This window comes from Mirounga angustirostris, unplaced genomic scaffold (assembly GCF_029215605.1).
Source record: "Mirounga angustirostris isolate CCGP_5_RB_7025 unplaced genomic scaffold, mMirAng1.0.hap1 SCAF_1, whole genome shotgun sequence".
In the NCBI taxonomy this organism is placed as follows: Eukaryota; Metazoa; Chordata; class Mammalia; order Carnivora; family Phocidae; genus Mirounga; species Mirounga angustirostris.
Genome location: NW_026991709.1, coordinates 101,284,546 through 101,290,545, shown reverse-complemented (window position 1 = coordinate 101,290,545; position 6,000 = coordinate 101,284,546).

Here is a 6,000-nt window from a genome sequence, read left to right as displayed (position 1 = left end):
TAGTGACAGAGGGAAAATAAGAGGAAAACCGAACTGTTGGAGCAGCAAGCCAGTCTCCCTCTGGCACGATCCAGAGCTCATCAGAGCACACGCTGGGAGGGAGCAGTGGTGGAAACAGACCTGGATGGAAGGGATAGTCACAGGGGTGGGAAGTGGAGGTGAAAGGTAACTCTTCTGGGGGTGTACTGGGTGTGAAGCACTGTGTCCATGGGTTCTCATGTATTTTCTTACACTTAACTCTGGATTGGAATCCAGATGTAACTGCCACCCAGCTCTGGTCCTGGATGGTGGGAGTTACGATTCAACAAGATCATATGTGTCAAGCTCCTAATGCGGTGCCTTGCACATGGAAGTGGTTGGTAGGTGAGCATGTTAGTACATTTTTGGAGACAGCATCAGAGCCGCATGGTCTAGGAGTTCTCCCACTTTACTGTGCAAACCACCTAAAGGGTTTAAAGCATAGCTTCTGGCTCCCACATCCATGAATTCTGGCTCGGAAGGTCTGAGATGGGACCAAGAAAGCTGCCTTCTTTTTTTCTTATGTATTTCTTTCTCTATTTTTAATAAACACTCTTTTTTTTTTTTTAAGATTTATTATATTATTTTTTTTGACAGAGAGAGAGACAGTGAGAGCGGGAACACAAGCAAGGAGGTGGGAGAGGGAGAAGCAAGCTTCCCGCGGAGCAGGGGGCCTGATCCGGGGCTCGATCCCAGGACTCTGGGATCATGACCTGAGCTGAAGGCAGATGCTTAACAACTGAGCCACCCAGGCGTGCCAATAAACACTCTTATGATTCAGGTGGTCTAGGGACTAGAACTTGAGTCTAGACTCAGATGCCATCATTTGGTAGTTCCTCTTCCTGGAGCTATTCTAGCTACTCTCTTTTATTTGCACAATAAAGCATGAGCAAGGATATTTACTGCAACGTTTTGTAGAGGATAAACATTAGAAAAAGTCTAAATAGCCCCCACTTGATGAATAGTGAACAAATGTAGAGTGTAGTCATATAATGGAATATTATGCAACAATTAGAGACTAAGGGAGAGCTGTATGTTCTGATATGGAAAAATCTCCAAGATATAATGCTTAGTGAAAACAAATTACAGAGCAGGATATGCAATGTGGAACCATTTATTAAACATAAAGTGAACAACACTATATTTTATAAGTAGCTATATGTATGTAGACATACATAAATGCTTAAAGATTTGGAAGGATTCATATGTGATAACAGTGCTCACCTTGGGGCAGCAGAAGCAGGACACAACAATTGGGGTGTTGTTTCCTCTAATGTTTTATGCACTTACGGAGAAAATGCATTAATATATTCCTTGTGTCATTAAAAATCAATGAAAAAAGCCCTAGCCCAACTCCTCCATTTTATAGATGAGGACACTGATATTTGCTTTCCAAGGATCTCAGATAGCATGATAAACTCAAAGATGGACTTCAGTGAGCTTGATTGCTTGTTCAGAGCATGAACTTTCTTCATCATGCCCAGTTGAACTTACCAGGCATTTTTGATGAAGATGTGGTAGCTCCAGACATATATATATATCCTAAGCATCAGGAGACAGTGGCTGCTAAGGAAAGGCCAGTTAGAACTTGGCTGGGCTACTCTAGATGGAGGCTTGATTAGATGTGTGTTTTTGGGGTCCAGCAGTGATCAGGACCCCAGAAACACTAAAATGAGGAGGAGGCAGACAGATTTCATCAGGCCCATTAATTCACAAGGAGAAATAGAACCATGTGGGCTGCTGTACTTGTATCAGTTTGTCCATAGCATTTTCTCCAAACCAGCAAGTTACAGGGGGAACCAAATGATGATTAGAAACCCACATTGTATATAGCCCGGAGCAATCACCGTGTCGAATTATTTGAAGTCTTATGAGAGCATATTTTCTCTGAGGGCAGAATCAGGAAGCACTTGGTAAGTGTGGAATCAGAATGAGAGTATTTACATTAATCAAATATTTCATGCTTCTGGTTAAGCTAATCAGCTGCATCCAGTTCATAATGGGGATCAACTTACTAATGGGACTGTGATACTTAAATCCCATTGGCTTAGGCTCCTTGGGACTGTCTGGATGGGTTCTAATTCTTTTTGTGCCTCACAGACTCCATTTTCTATGTTTTGTTGATTGAATAGTCCTCGTCTATGGATCCAGTCTTACATGTGTTAAGATACTTAATCATAGCACCATCTTGCTTGTCTGGGATTTAATTTGGTTTTCTTTGGATCTGTGTTCTGATGCATTTTGTGTCCCTCTGACAGTCTAATGCTTGTTGCCATCTCGGAGTCTCTCCATTTGGGATGCTCTTGCCCATCCTCGGGTTTCCTCCGCCTCCACGGTTCTTTTTCAGATTGCAGCAGTTTCTTTCTTTCTTTTTTTTTTTTTTAAAGATTTTATTTATTTATTTGACAGAGAGAGACACAGTGAGAGAGGGAACACAAGCAGGGGGAGTGGGAGAGGGAGAAGCAGGCTCCCCACTGAGCAGGGAGCCCGATGCGGGGCTCGATCCCAGGACCCTGAGATCATGACCTGAGCCGAAGGCGGATGCTTAACGACTGAGCCACCCAGGCACCCCCAGATTGCAGCAGTTTCAATGCCAGCTTCTCAGAAAGGTCTTCCCTGAGCTTCCAGTTTAAAGAAGCCAGTTGGTCCTCTCCATTACTTCATTTTATTTTAGCTTGTGCATAATGCTTACTAGCTTATTAGTATTTGATATTTACTGTTTGCATCTCTTTGCTTTAAATATTGTCTCTTCCATTAAGATATAAACTCCACGAAAGTAGGAACCCTGTCAGTCTTTCTCCTGCTCTGTGCCCAGCATCTAGAGCAGGCACTTGGCAGGCTCTCGTGAATGCTCGCTTGCTTGCATGCTTGCTTGCCGAATGAGTGATCTATCAAGATGCCGATAGTGCTTTTGTAATTTATAAATTCTTGGGGACATCTTATTATAGTCCCGAACAAGATGACAAGGATATCTTCCTAGAAATGGACCTGGCCAGGAATCTACAAGTCTTGGTCAATTCTCAATGGGTGGAAAGTCCATGCAGTAAAAGGCGGGGTGGTGGTAGGGAGTGTGTGTGTTCAGAAATGTCACCCAAGCGGTTGTTCTCCTGCATTCAGGGTTCACTCAGCAACGGAAGCAGATGCTTCTGAATACCCAAATGCTGCCTGAATAACAGATTCCAGTGGAGATCCTTCAGAAAAGTATAGTATTTACTAAACAGGAGAGTTGCTTGACATTATGATGTCATGACCTTAAAGTATTAGGATGAAAGATAATCCCTCAAGCTGAGGGAATTGGCAGAAAAGGTCAGGCCAGTGAACAGCTAAGACTCAGTATTCCCAAGTCATTTGCCTTTCATCGGATTTCAGAACCTTTCTTCAGAGTCAGAAAAAGTCACCACTCCCCTCATCAAGGGCACTCACCTCTCATTGGGTAGGGGCAGATCTTGAAAGAAATAAAACAGACCCCTGTCTAATGATAAATGAGATTGAATTTTCCAATGTGTCTTCTAGGAGAGGGATTACTGATAAGGAAACATCCATAAGGTAGGTGATGATTACCAACATTGATTTATTTTATCTTCCATCAGGCCTTTTGCAATAAGATCCCAGGCTTAAAAAAGTCCTGTTGATATAATTTGCCTCAAGGAAATAAGAATATGAATAGATATGATAAAAGCATGCAATTGATAGAAGGCAGTCTTTCCTCTATGGTATTAAATCTATTTTTTGTATTGATTTTTGAAATGTGGAAGGTTGTGGTATGGAGTATAGAATCATTTTTAATTTTAAAGTCACTAAGTTTATGAATATCTGTGAGATAAGCAGAATAAATAAATTCTAAAGGCAGATTGTAATATATTGAATTTACTGGGATAGAACTACATATTTTGGTTCCATGCAATATTTAATCCCCTTTCAGAGATGATGTGCAATGAAGGTCTTAAAAATCAGCTTTTGTTTAGGTTATAATAGTGTGGTATATCTTCAGTTGAGATGATGTAGGTAGTCACATGAAAAATATGGTTTCTATTGTAACAATTATCTGGTAAGGAGAAAAGACATTTTGCTTTAAAAATGTGTTATGGCTGTGGTATTTTATAGAACAATTATGAATAAAAACACAAATTCAACATGCATTTAGCTTTTTATGATAGAATTAGTGGAACATTACATTTCTAGATCTATTAGTCATTTTATTTTCCCTCTCTTCTCTAAAGGATCTATAATTCATGAATAAAAATTAACTGCTTGCTTAAACTTGACTTGAGGGTTTTCAGGACAGAAACTGATTTTTATATATCATGTTCTTTCTTTTTTTTTTTTTTTTTAAGATTTTATTTATTTATTTGACAGAGAGAGACAGCAAGAGAGGGAACACAAGCAGGGGGAGAGGGAGAGGGAGAAGCAGGCTCTCCGCTAAGCAGGGAGCCCGATGCAGGGCTTGATCCCAGGACCCCGGGATCATGACCTGAGCCGAAGGCAGACGTTTAAGGACTGAGCCACCCAGGCACCCCATATATCATGTTCTTTCTGACAGTGTTTAGGAAAAGTCACTACTGGATGCAAAATGCTATTTGCATTTTTTGAAATTTCATAAAGAACACCATTATTTATTTTCTATTTTGAAGAAGTCAATTTTTCGGATGACGTATCTGCACATACACAAAAAAAGAAATGCTGTGCTTCTGTGGGAATGAAGTCAGACAAGTCATTAAACAGAGAAATCTTATCTAAAGATCTTTCTGAGAAATAATTTGCTTTCTGAAATTCACATTTTACCCATTCCTCTTCTAATCTCCCTGCGTAAGGTCCATTGGCAGAAATCCAAATTAAAACTAATAGCTATATTTTTTAATCTTTAAAAAACAATTAACTGGAGATATACAAAGTATTACTTAATTAGACCAAAGGTAGGAAAGAAGCTATTCAATTCAAACATGACATCCTTGATCTCATTTCCTTTATTGTTGAATCAAGACTAGACACTTCGCCACTCTTTTCAATTTCTGGCATTTATGAGATATTAAGCAAGAGTCCATATTAGAAAAACTTTATTTTCATTTATGGGATACCTACTGCAGTGATATGACATTTACTATAATTTAGTCTTACTGGGTAGTTTATAAGATTTGAAATCTAAGGGCTTTGCATAATTTCCTTCCAAGTGTTTTAATTGACATTCTGCTATAATGAACCCCACAGACCATTACCTGGCTAATTGCTTGAGTTACAGAGCTTATACAATGCCGTTCTTTGTCCTTGGTCTTTTGGGTATTAAATAGCAAGGCTGTCCTGAAAGAGAAAGTGACTGCTGGTTTTGATGTGAAGCATTAACATCTTGGTAGCTTTTTTGGGGACAGATTCCCTTCTGTTCTTCCCTGGGCTGATACCAAACCTGATGCTTATCAGAGATACCGTTATTCTGGGATTCTCAATTCTCCCTGGGAGAGCCCTTGACCTCTAGAGGGTCTTCTGGAACCAGGTAGAGCTTTCCATGACCTAATTCTGAAGTCCTAGAATAGGCCCCGGAACAAGGGACAAAATGAAGATATAATACTATTTAATTACCGAGTGCTGTGATTAGGCAGAATTTATTGGGAAAAGAGTCTCACTACTTTAGAACTAGAAAAGGCTTTATTTCTGGCTCATCTAGTCCAAACTTACTGTTTTTAATATAGGGACACTGAGCCCTAGTGGCAAAGCGACTTACTCCACATCTCATGCAGTTGCTAATGACCCAGGCTCAGGGCTCCCTCTCATGGAGTTAACAGAGCCCAGATCCACAATGAAGTCTTGGAGCCTAATGCCAAATTACAGAGTTTGAGCAAAGCAGGAAGTTGCTAGGATCAGCATATCAGCACAACCCGGATACATACGGTGTGGCCTATATCCTTCAATGCTTCTGCCTTTTTAAAATGATGGTACAGGTCAGTGATAATGGCCTTTTGAGTGGTGAGGAGCAACTAAGGATTTTTCAAG